The sequence below is a fragment of the Leuciscus leuciscus genome (genome assembly GCF_965113295.1).
Source record: "Leuciscus leuciscus genome assembly, chromosome: 2".
In the NCBI taxonomy this organism is placed as follows: domain Eukaryota; kingdom Metazoa; phylum Chordata; class Actinopteri; order Cypriniformes; family Leuciscidae; genus Leuciscus; species Leuciscus leuciscus.
This window is the reverse complement of record NC_138726.1, coordinates 34,215,935-34,229,003: the sequence shown is the minus strand read 5'-3', so window position 1 is coordinate 34,229,003 and position 13,069 is coordinate 34,215,935. Positions and strand designations below refer to the sequence as shown.

Genomic DNA, 13,069 nt, shown 5'->3' with positions numbered 1-13,069 from the left:
ATCAGAATAGATTGACCACAGTGCCATGTGGGAATGATGACACAAAAAGGAACTGACGGCAGCAAGTATTCTGTGTTGTGAGAGGGCAATGTGAGACTGTTTATGGGAAGTCTCCTTGAAATTGTCTGTTTTTCCATAAATTCACCTTACTGACCTAAATGAAAATAGTCAACACTCTTAAAAATAAAGGTTCCAGAATTATTTTTCTTTTTTTGCAGCGATGAATAATTATCAGTTCCCGAAAAAGTGTTCACTATAAGAAGAACAATTTTCTTCTTAGGGTGAAGAACATTTGAATAATCTACAAAAAAACTTTTTTCCACTATAAAGAACCTTTTGTGGAATAGAAAGGTCCCATGGCTGTTTAAGTTTCATCATGAAATCATCAATACCAGTAAATAACCTTTATTTTTATGAGTGAAGGCAATCCACTGCAGTCGTGTGTACAGATTTTTATTATTTATAATATCATCTGCTGTTTTATGAGGACGAAGAATCCATGTTCACTCTCAGTTTAAATGGATAAGCAAATAAGAGGAAGAAAGATCAACAATGTCACAATCCCTCATGCTGTATAGAGATTCATAATTAAGGATAATTCTACATGTGTTTTGTCAAAGTCTAATTTTAGTTTTAGAAATAGAGAGGCACAAATAAAGAGAGGCAAATATTTCCTGTGCTTCAGGTGATGTGTAGAATAGACTCTAATAAAGGAGAATCCATCATGAACACCAGAACCTATAGTTGTCAATTCCTGAAAGCTAGTCCTGGAGAACGATACTAGACTCCTAACATATTGGCAGCATTAGAGCCCATGTGCTGAATGGGTTTTTCTTTGTTTTCCGTTCTATTGCGCTTGTTCTCCCTCACTTTCTCTGGGGAGTGCGACCATCTTGATTCATTTATTTTGCCCTCCTGCACTTCTGATGACATATCTCTTTTCTGTAAATATGATGAGATATAGTCATCTATCTGGTATTTAGCAGCAGTCTCTGCTGTTGTTTGTGTTTGCAGTGTTGCAGGAACCATCCATCTGTTTGCCTGCTGATAGCTGTTTAGTTAAGACAGACAGAGAGGAGAAAAAAAAAAAAAAAAAAAAAACTAAGATACTGCATTTGAGAAAGTGATAGATAGACAGACAGACAGACTGACAGACTTTATTGATTCCCAAATGGATATTCAGAATAGAGATACGTAGAAAAGGAGTCTAAGGGAGCAATGATAGAAAGATTGATAACAGTCTCAGTCTCATTTTGCTGAGTGTGTGCATGTTGTTCTCTTGCCTTCATGCTATTAGCAAATCTGATAAAATGAAAAACACATGGCTCACTGACATGTGCACTTCCCTCCTGAGTCATAATTTTCTTGTTTTCCAAAGCCAGTAGAGGGATCTTAATTTCAATATAACATATAATGCATACTCATAAATAACATGACAACGTTGAACTCTAATACATCAGGTACAGTTGAAATTTGTCTCTCTAAACTTTCTCAAATACTTGTCATGTGATGTGGTATATGATTTTGACATTGTGGAAATTAAATGGCCATATGTTTTGTACACAGTAGATTATCTACACACGCAGATACAAACACACACCAACGCTTCTTCAGTCCACCAAAATATGTGTTCAAGTGTAAAAGATGGATGAGCCATTTAAGGTAGTCCCTGGCAGCACATGGTTAATTCAAATATGGCTTTCTTTGCATGTAATTTAGGAATAGTGTAAAAATTAATATACAGTATCCATTAATATACAGTACATAGCAGGTCTGCATTATTTCTATCTCCTTGTCATGTCTTCTTGAAGACTTACTTCATGAAACAGGCATTCATTCATGGTTACTTAACAGACAGTTTATTTGGCCCCTCCTATTGCATAATTGTTAGCACATGTCTTGTCTGTCTGAATACATTTTTTCTAGTTGTTTCTGAATGTTTCTGTTTTGCCAAGAGTCAGATTTGACTTTCAAACATGTGGCAGAATGGACAAAATCCATTCCATCCACATTGTTAAAGTCTCTCCAAATCCAGTTTTCCCATTCCAATCTTCTTTTAAATATCAGTACTAATTACTGGCATGCCATTGGTGGTTTTGCTCTTCTCAGCACTGAGACTTTAGTTTCTCTACTTCTATTAGCACAACTTATTAGAGGCTTACTTGTGGTCCTTTTTCATTCCGCTCCCAGTGAGGATTTCTTCCTTTGTTTCCTGGGAGACCTCATCAGAATCTGGAAGGACAGCTCAGGCAGAGAGTTCATGTGCAGCATGCAGAATATGTTTTTGTGTATTGGCCTGCATATGTCGCACATGCCTCTATACAGTGGTGTTTTTACCCACACCCATGTCATTCCAACTTTGTATTTTTTCTTTTTTCTACACTGAAAAAAATGATTCGTTGAATTTAATAAAAAAAGTACCGTAAGTGGTTGCACACAATTGATTTTAGCTACATTTAAACAAATGCATTAAGTTGAACTTAATCAATTTTAGTTCAACTTAATGCATTTGTTTAAATGTAGCTTAAATCAATTGCGTTTTTTTTTTTTTATTAAATTCAATGAATCATTTAAAATGAGGTGAATGTCTGAGCTGTTTTTTGTTAGTTTTTTCACCATAGAATGGAAGTGGATTGTGACTTATGTTGAAAGTAGCATTGGACTGATACCATGCTCTGGTATCTTGATATTGATACATAAGGCAACAAAAAACAGCCTTAGATGATGATTATTAAAAACATAAAAGTGCAAGTTATATGTAGAAGAACTTGATGAATATTATGTTTTGCCCTGTGGTTGTCTGTTTACACCATATCAGAGCGGATTTGATAGACTACACCAGCTGATTCTACACCAGAAGTATTGTATTTTGGCTTAGAAATTAACATGTGGCACGTATGGAACGTACAACAAGTGCTTTTATACTCACCAGTGGGCTTCAGCAGACAATAACTGGACTGTTAAATAAGCGAGGTGATGGATTTTCATTGTGAAATTGATGCATTCATACACCCCTAAACAAAATGATGGGTGTAACTTCCGTTAAGCTGTGAACAATCAGTGAAAGACTCGCTCTATGAATGCAATTCGTTAAAAAAAGTGTCACAATGAGATGACATTAATCTACTCACCCTTCAACCATCAAACATTAAAAGGAAATTTAAAAGTGTAAAAGCATCAACAAGGTACTTTCAACAGATCAAACAACCCTAAAAGCACGAGTCTTTGGTTAAATATTAGTGTAGTAATATATATCTGTATTATGAAACTTATGTTGCCTTAATCAAAAATGTTCATTAACTTCAGCATTACGTGATACTATTTTTAAGTGATTTCCATCATTTTGACTGATAATAAATTGCATTTACCTGTTAAAACAAACCTGGAAAGAGACGTGAGGATTTGAGGAGAATAAAGAGAGATTCTTTGTGCATTCCAGTAAATTATTAATGGAATATATCGTAAATTAAATTCAGGAGAACAGACCACAAATGTGCACTATATGTTGTCCTTTTCCATACTTTAAAAGTGGATTGCAAAGAGAAAAAAGAAAATGATGATCATGAGGAAAAGAAAGCAGCGACTGCCATAGATATTCTTGTTATAACGTCACGTTAAAATACGTTATTCTCATGATGTCTGAAAATAAATCATGAAGGAAAATTGACAGGTCATCCAGTCAAACTGACAGATCAGCTTTATTTGTAGGGAAACCTTATGATTTGAAATGATTCGATTCAGCCTTTTTGAATGGAAGTTCCCCAAACCGGAAGTGCCACCCATAATTCAAAACGTAGTAAGGTCGTCAGGAATAAAGTGGATATGATAGCTTTGTGTGAGGAGGAGACTGAAAGTTAAGCCGTTATTTACTGATAATCGTCCCCAGAGAGCTCATCAAGAGAGCTCCCAATTCTTCCTTGTATGGAAAGCAGCTGAGACATTCTGCCTACAATCTTCTTTCATATTTCACAAAAGAAAGAAAACAACATTGTGGATTAGAACAATATGGGGTGAGAAAATGATGACAAAGCTTTCATTTTTGGGTGAGCTATTCCTTCTTTTTCTTTTTTTTTAAATCACACAGATATGGACTTGCTGTATGAACTCATTAAACAGCAGCTATGAATGACAGTAGATGTCTGAAGCATGTTCATAGAGCTCAGTCAAGCAGACATCTGCCATCACAGCTTTAACGGTAGGCTACAGTGAACTACTGGTAATAAGACATCTTTATTGCTTTAGTCCTCTAAACCTTAAATGGACCTTGTAGGGGAAATTACTCTGAGAATGAAATAATTGGTATGATGGTACTGAAGCGTGTTTTCTCTGTTGGAGTGCATCTATTTCATGATGATTCGTGTATACATTCTCTTATATATCTCTCTCTTCCTCCCTCTCTCTTAATCAGTGTGACTGTGCTTTAATGAAGTCTGTTCGTAATGACTCTCTGTCCTCGTCTCTCTAACCTTCAGCTCATACACACACAAATATAAAGGATGATGTCTTTCATATGTAATTTTCAGCAGGACTGACAAGTACCATGATGGAGGTTCTATAAGCTCTATCAATTTTAATTAGAGAGGCACTCAGATAGTTATTGGGATCGTTCAGGTCAGCCAGGATGGCAATAAAATTCACACATGGGATGTCAGTCACTATATATATACCTCACACTTTTTAATCTTGGTCATTTTAAATACTAATATAAATTGAATATAGACGGCATGCTTGATTTATTGCCTACCGTCTGGATAGGCATATGAAATGAGAGTGTTGTAAAGATTTATGCATAAAGACCAAACTGACCCCCAGAGGAGACCAAGAACACAATCTTGACGCTTCTTTTCCATTCTGATCTTCCCTTAACCTCATGTCATCAGGAATAATCCAGCTGTTATATAATAACTGGAGGAAAAATTCTGGGAGCAAAGGTTGACACTGAACCTCATTTATCATGCATTTTCTTACTGAAAATAGTACGCTGTTAGAAAATAATCTGTAGTAAAACGGATAATGTCCTGCAGAAAATTACCTGTCCTGTACCTTTTCCGTCAGGTTTACGGACATTTCCTTCAAGCGTGCAATACATATTCAAAATACACTACTACAGCAAAATTCCTAACACTGTAAATTGGGCCGTATTTTAATGGACTTTTCTTATGGTGTTGATATTCATGTCTGCCTCACTTTCTCAATTATTGAGCTTGCGATTAGTTGTTCAAGATTGAAATACTGTTCATTCGGTCACCTTCATTTAAAAACTTTGAATGCCCTATTACTGGCTACATGGGAACAGAGACATTATATCTGCACAATAATGTACTCTCTATGCAGCAAGGCTATAGGATGATGGTCTTTAGGAAATAACAATACACTGCCATTGTGAAGCAAACAAAGACTCGCTGAACTCCCATGGATGCATCGTCACTCTCCATTTATATCTCTAGTTTGAAGGTCAAATAATATCTGTGTGCTATGCTACATTTATGATTTGACGAGTTTAGGTTTTTAAGGTTTATACAATTAGCATATGCTAATTTAAATCAATTAGCTGTTATTGTCTGCCTATGGGGCACAGTTACATAATTAGAACTATAATCATAATCATCATTATGTCTGTTATCATCTGACTGACTGGTATAACCAGGACTACTTTTAGAAAAATTATATCTAAAAAATATCCAGATTATATTCAAAAATGTAACTTTACAATTATATTATTTATAATATAAATATAAAGGATTCTTACAAATGTACAAAGTGTTTCTAAAGCTGTGCATGTAAACTATGTTCTATATGCTGTAAGTACATTCATTGTGTATGTTTCATTATATTTCCAAATGTACAAAAATGTATACAAAAGTACAAATACCTACTATTACAAATGAGATCAGGCGGCACAATCATCAAAGAGGACTGTGAATATGTTTCAATGATCTATTGTCACTAACCTGGCAAACCTGGGTAAATCCATTGGGTAATTTTTCCTTAAATGTGCTCAGCCTTGTGCCTTTGTAATCTTAACTTTGTTTCAGGAGGTCTGGTGCACCACAACTGCTGTAAAATTGTGTCGGAGGAGCCAGCCAATCAGATTAAGGCTTGCCAAATTGAGAAAATGCTTGCCAATTTTGTGTGCAATATCAGACGGTCATAATCTAATTGTGGGCGGTCTGTGGGTGTGCCGTCTGAGGCTGAGACTAGTACCACACTAACAGTTGGATTGTTAGCATTGACTAACATGCAGATAGAGGTTTGTTTTCTGGCATAAGAACGAAGAAAGATAATTGTCTTCCTGTTTTCAACATTACACTTTTCAAAACTCTCACAGGAAAACCCATTCAGCATTTCAACGTGAATTAATGATTTAATATATAGTATTTCCGAGCATTGTAGCTTTTCAAAAGGGCTAAACAATAGTAAATGTATTTTGTCAGAATTCTTTACTGGTGTGTGTGTATGAGAGATACTATATCGTGGTGTAAGTACAGTGTCTACAATGTGTGGGTGCGTTGTCAACTGGCGACAGATTACATATGACTGCAGATTTAAATGTTTTAATTTAACCTGATGTTAATGTAGAGAAAAGCAGATTCTCCATTTAATTTAATTTATCTTTCAGTTCTTGCCAGTGCCACTTTACTATAATCTTTTGTCCAGTGTTATATCTTTGAGCACATTTTAGTTTAAGATCTAATCTGTTGTGCTTTGCAGACTCATGGGCCGTTTTGGATTACAGGCGAGCAAAAATTAAATTTCCCTATGAAAATGACTTTGATATGCTTAATGTATCCATGATTGTATGTTTATCATACTGAGAGTGTTGCACACAGAGCAGGATAGTGGCAAAAATACCCGTGACCAGCTGCTTGCATAGAGAGGTCAAGACCCTGGAACACACACACACTCACACACCGTTATGCCACACCATAATGCACAAAAGTATCACAGCCATATGTCTCTTGTTTTCAAGTCTTAGTCATCATATGAGTGTATATTGCACCTTTAGCTGTTAAGATTGTATGTTGTAAAACATTAAACATGATTACCCGCAGAACTAACTGTTTGGTGTGTGTATGTGTGAATCTGATGGACTGCATGAGTCACTCTCTCGCTTTCTCTCTCTGTCTGTCTGTCATGTGAATCCCACAGACCTGCCCCCTCAAAGCCACCAAATGCAGCTTCACTCCATACATCCTCCTCCATATATTAATCTGCTATTTTTGTCTGAACTCAATGCATGCGTCTGTTCTGTTGTCTGAGTTTTTTTTTTTTTTTTCTGGGAGTGCTCATAATAATATATATTTAATGTATGCATGTATATGTATGTATGCACTGTGCTTGGGTTCTGCTTTTTCTCTCTTTTCCTTTTTCCTGTCTCTGCTTCTCTTGCTTTGAATTCAGTGCTTGCTTCCTCAGGATTTGTAAAACTCAGCTCAGATTGAGTATGACTGAAGAGGGAGGCTTTTGGGTTTGGTTGTATAATCTCTTGTCTTGATCAGTTGTTGGGTTGTGGTAAAGAGGGCTGCTTGTCACAGATCCACTGTCTCTCTCTCTCTCTCTCTCTCTCTCTCTCTACAGCAGACCCATTTATGTATAGCTGCAATGCACAGAGCTGACAGGGAATATGACATGGGTAATTCAATCAATGGAAAAGGACAAAATTCTCTCTTGCTGACTTTCTCTCCCTCGAGGTGGTTTTCCTTTAACAGTGGCACTTAGTTCCCAAATTAACATTTTGAGATCTGTCTTTTCTGCTCTAATTAAATTTGACCAGAGTCAAATCTAAACACTAACATTAAATGATGTATGTGCAAAAGAATGTATTTTCAAAATCAACTCGGTGGGTTATCTGAATGACTGATCGATTAATCTATTTTAAGGAATCCTTGTACACTGTAAACCCCAATGTTGTCATTAATAAAGAAATCATAACTTAACATTACTTATAATAAGTAAAAAAAAAAAAAAAATTAAACAGGTGTGTTTAATGTACTAATTTGGCAGCAAAAATCTTTCAGATTAAGATTTTAAGTGTAATGAACTCAAAATTTCAAGTTATTTAAATGTTTAGCTATGTCTCTGTTTAATATGATTGGTCGTGCCTGAAATTCTGCCATGACAACACGCTGATTGGTCAATACACAAGGCAGTCAGTTTTTTGTTCATCGTGAATTTGCTGATGCAGGCAGCAGGCCAGAGGCACTGACACTGCATAAAAACAGTAATTTCGGGGTTAAATCTGAGATTGGACATTTCAGTGAAACTTATGGTGTATCACCAGAGCCAGCCTGTCCATCACGTACGGACATTTCAGACCTCACATTTGGAGCTGAATCACAGGAGACTTTCAATTCCTGACGCCTGTAAATGGAATCTTTTTTGAATCGGCTAACAGTTACTGTCTCGACTCTCGAGCCTGTTCTTCCCCTCCTCCGCAGCCTCGCTGACTCACTGCAGTTCTTGCCTGAGAAAAGAAAACGTATATGGTAAGTGTGAATTCATAAAACTATTGTAAATAACATGTTTGCCAGAACATAACATAAAAATTTGTTCAATGTTTTAACAGTTTTTTAACTATATTTTCTAGCCCGACGTTGTTTTCGAGCCGTTTTAATCCCACTCCTGCTCCATTCAAATCTTGCGCGCTGACACCGTCCGGTATTTTCTGTGAGATTTACATCAGATGAAGGTAAGTGTGAATTCACAAAATCATTGTAAATAACATATTTACCATAACGCAACGGCAAAGTTTTTCAATGTCATATTTTTTCTGAACCGTATTTTCTAGCCCACAGCCTTCAGTTACTGCGTGCGCTGACAGCGTCCTGTGTTTTCAGACATTTATATCCGACGAAGGTAAGTGCAAATTCATAAAGCCTTTTTAAATAGAGTATTTACACCGGCACACAACAGAGTTAGCTTCTGTGATGAAGCAAGTTGCTCCCAGGCAGGGGAAGGCGTGGCGGAGGGACGCAGTGTCTCGTTCCCTTCTCAGGGAAACAGGGGTTACAGTCGTAACCTGAGACGTTCCCTTTCGAGGGAACTCGAACTGCGTCAGCTACGACACTTTGGGGAATGAGTACCCACTATGCCACAACGAGCCCTGCCTGTCCCAGTGTGAAGCTGCGCACAGGCACACTTAGGATGAGAGCACTAGAGTGCCTGGCGTAGAAGGAATGTCCAGGCTATAGAATCTGATAAAAGTATGAGGGGTGGCCCATCCTGCTGCATCGCACACTTCTTGGATCAGGGCCCCTGAAAGGAGGGCTCTAAAGGACGCCATGCCTCTGGTTGAATGAACCCTCACGGCCAAAGGTGAAGGCAAGCTGCGCACCTGATAGGCCATAGAGATAGCCTGAACAACCCAGTTACTGATGGTCTGTTTGAATGCGGGAAGCTCCTTCTTGGGCGACCCGAAGCACACCAGCAACCGGTCTGACTTCCGCCATGAAGAAGACCTCTGGACATAAATCTTGAGAGCTCTGACAGGGCAGAGCAAATGAAGTCTTTCTTCATCTGCCGCCACGTGAGGTGGAGGATGAAAAGCCTGCAGAACCATAGGCCGTGCCACATTAGATGGCACTTTAGGCACATAGCCTGGCCTGAGCCCCCTCAGGGGCCTTCCCCGGGCCTCAGCCCCTGCCTCGACAAGAGGTCTGCTCTCTGATTCTGGTCCCCTGGAACGTGTATTGCTCTGAGAGATAACAGTTTCCTCTGGGACCACAGGAGCATCTGATGCGCCAATCTGGATAGAGGGCGAGATCTCAGAACCCCCTGATGAATCAAGTAGGAGACCACCGACACATTGTCTACGTGGTGACCCCTTAGGTCTGGGAGGAAGCTCCTCAAAGCCCTGCCATCCATGACCGCACCCCAGCCAGTGAGGGAGGCGTCTGTCGAAACGGCTTTCCGGCGACATGACGCTCCCAGCACGGGGCCTTGGGACAGAAACTAAGCTTTTTTCCACATAGATAGATAACGAAGGCATCTGCGTGTAATCCTGATCATGCGGAACGAGTTCCCCTTCGGGGAAAACCCCTTAGTTTTCAACCACCACTGCTGGGCCCTCATGTGCAGAAGGTCGAATGGAATGACTTTGGACGTTGCTGCCATGAGCCCTAACACTCTCTGAAAATGTTTTACAGTGATGGCTTGGCCTAGCTTTATCCTGGTCACCGTGGCCAGGATGGACTCAATCCGTGCAGGAGACAATTGTGCCTGCATCGTGACCGAGTCCCACACCACTCCCAGGAACGTGGTTCTCTGGGCTGGTGCCAACACGCTTTTTTTCGTGTTGAGTCTCAACCCCAGGCTCTGGATGTGGGCAAGGACGACATCTCGATGCCGAACTGCCAGCTCTTGTGACTGGGCCATAATAAGCCAGTCATTGATATAATTTAGCACCCTGATACTCTGAAGCCTCAGCGGAGCTAAAGCTGCATCCATGCATTTGGTAAACGTGCGAGGGGAGAGAGCTAGGCCGAACGGAAGAACCCAATATTGGAACGCTTCGCCCCTGAAAACGAACCTCAGGAACTTCCTGTGAGATGGAAGGATGGATATGTGGAAGTATGCGTCCCTTAGATCTATCGTGACAAACCTGTATTGCAAAAATTCTGTATTGCAATGCAGACCTTTAATCTACGCACTGCCTCGGAAAACGCGAGATCCCAGCCACAGAATTACAGCCATCACATGACTCATGACGCAGCACCAATCAGGATTGGATTAGTTTCATTCATACTTATGATGCGTTACGCTAAGGGCGTTCCCCAAAGTTTGATAGTCGACACAGTTCGAGTTCCCTCAAGGGAACTGCAGCTGACTTTTGATTCATGTGAGACAGACAAGGCAGAAAAGGTGTGTTTTAGCAACGTACTTAAAGTGCAGTTTAAATTTCACTCCTTTTGTTTGTTTCAATGTTCTAGTAAGTGTAGTGCTTAGTTTTATTATGATGTAATTTACTGTGTATATATACAGTATATGATTGTTTTTAGGCCAGGTGGTAAATGCTGCCATTCTTCTCGAATACTGCTGCTCTTCAAAGAACAGAGTCATCAGTAAGGTAACGCACACAGAAAGAGTTTTTGTTTGAATACCATTCAGTTTCCCAAGTTATCTTGTATTTTATTTAGTTACTGAAACGGCAAGAAAGCACTTTGACTTGCTTTGATTATTTCCATTCTTGTTGCTGTCCAACTAACAAAATTGCTTTGTATTGTAAAATTTGTATTATTATATGTCATGTTGCATCGTGCTAACCTGTGCTTAAACAATGAGAACTGTACAATGTATTTAGAGAAAATGTGTCATAATTAATTATTTTATTTTAATCACAGGATCCTCCGTTTCCAGCCCCAACCATTCATCTGAAGGACTGTGGCAAGGAGAACCCTTTGAACCAACAGTGGCAGTTTCCACAGGATGAGATCTCACTGATGTTAGCCTGCAGTATTGACTCTATCACACACATACAGTTGTGGTCAAAAGTTTACATCACATTGCAGAATTTGAATATTTTTTTTTTAAAGTTGTTGTTTTTTAAGTACTTCCCTGATGAAGCTATTTCACTTAACATGTTTACATTTTGTCAAAATTATAGCTGAATAAAATTTAAAAAAAGGATTTAAAAGTGACCCTGTTCATTTTTTAATAATAATTTTCATTCTTAATTCTGTGTCGTTACCTGGATGATCTACGACTTTTTTGTTTGTTTGTTTTGTGATGGATGTTCATGTGTCACTTGTTTGTCCTGAGCAGTTAAAGTGCACTGTTCTTAAGAAAAATCCAGGTCCTGTAAATTTTTTGGTTTTCCAGCATATTTTGAATATTTGAACACATTCTAAAAGTGACTGTATGATGTTGAGATCTATCTATTCACACAGAGGACAACTGAGGGACTCGCACACAATTATTACAAAGGGTGAAAGATAAGTTAAGTTAAAGATAAGTTAAAGTAGATGACAAACATGTCTGTTGTTGTTCATTACAGTGTGCTTTTAATTGTTCTGATCAATTGTTCTGATCGGGTCAATTTCACTTTTAAATGATTGATTTCTAAATACATTTTAATCAATTGATTTAATTTACTGCAAGTATTGTAATTGTATTTTTTTACTGATTAAATGTTAATATACGATGTTCAGTCAGTATGCATTCTAGAAGTTAAGATATGTAATGTTACCCTAATAAAGCTGTTGATGTGAAAATCAAAACTTTGTTTAATGATTTATAATTTATTTAATAATAAGTAAACAACAAAATAACCTTTTAAGTTATCTTTACTTAAATATTTAAGTTAATTCAATGAGAAGACCACATTAGGTAAACTCAATTAATTGAGTTTTCAATTTTCCCATTACTCAATTAAACTTACGCAATCACTTTCCTCAAATAATTTGAGTAGTCTCAACTTATTAGGGTTTTGACTGTTTTCAATCAGATCTGTTTCTTATTCAGATGGGGTGTTTTATGTAAAACACATTCTTGCATTCAAAATCAGCTAGACAGGTTGCAATGGAATGAAATATAATTGGGAAAATGATTGGAATAGAAATGGAATCATTTTGGTAAAAAAAAGCATCTTTAAAAAATGCAACTGATGGCACAAGATGCACAGGAATATTGTAACTTGCATATTTTTTTGCATTATTTGTAACTATAGTATTTGTATGGCTGTAGTGACAGATCCATTAAAAAGAATGAATTTAAAGATGCAAGTTTTCTGAGGTTTTAAACTGTGTAAAAGTAAAAAAAAAAAAAAAAACACCAAATAAAAAATAGATAAAATAAAAAGTAAGAAAGAAAAGATCTCTTAGTTTAACTCCTTCTAAATCATCCTTAATCCTTAAAGCACCGCCACTACAGCCATACACATGCATGATCATAATATGCACCATAACTACGGGTGCACAACTTTTTTGGTCTGGTTCTCAAGGGAGCACCACTTATCTTACCAGCTGTCATCATCACTTTCCTCCTGACTGCTCCCCTCCCTCACTATAACACTATTTGCTGTATTAGATATAGATTCATTTCTGTTAAAGCTCTGTTTTAATTTTATGCCCCT

At 37.8% G+C, this 13,069-nt stretch overlaps 1 protein-coding gene and 1 long non-coding RNA gene across 9 annotated transcripts in view; both read left to right on the top strand.

The window, feature by feature from the left end:
• The window catches only part of sorcs2 (sortilin-related VPS10 domain containing receptor 2), a 183,177-nt gene that overhangs the window by 3,780 nt on the left and 166,328 nt on the right, over positions 1 to 13,069 (top strand). The gene's annotated exons all lie outside the window — the stretch shown is intronic.
• On the top strand, positions 4,051 to 11,596 carry LOC309493119. Of its 2 annotated transcripts, XR_014203799.1 has the most exons (3): positions 4,051 to 8,689; positions 8,789 to 8,856; positions 10,998 to 11,596. It is a non-coding gene; the product is annotated as an uncharacterized lncRNA (long non-coding RNA). The 2 variants fall into 2 exon arrangements; XR_014203800.1 differs by having other exon boundaries at positions 8,789 to 11,596.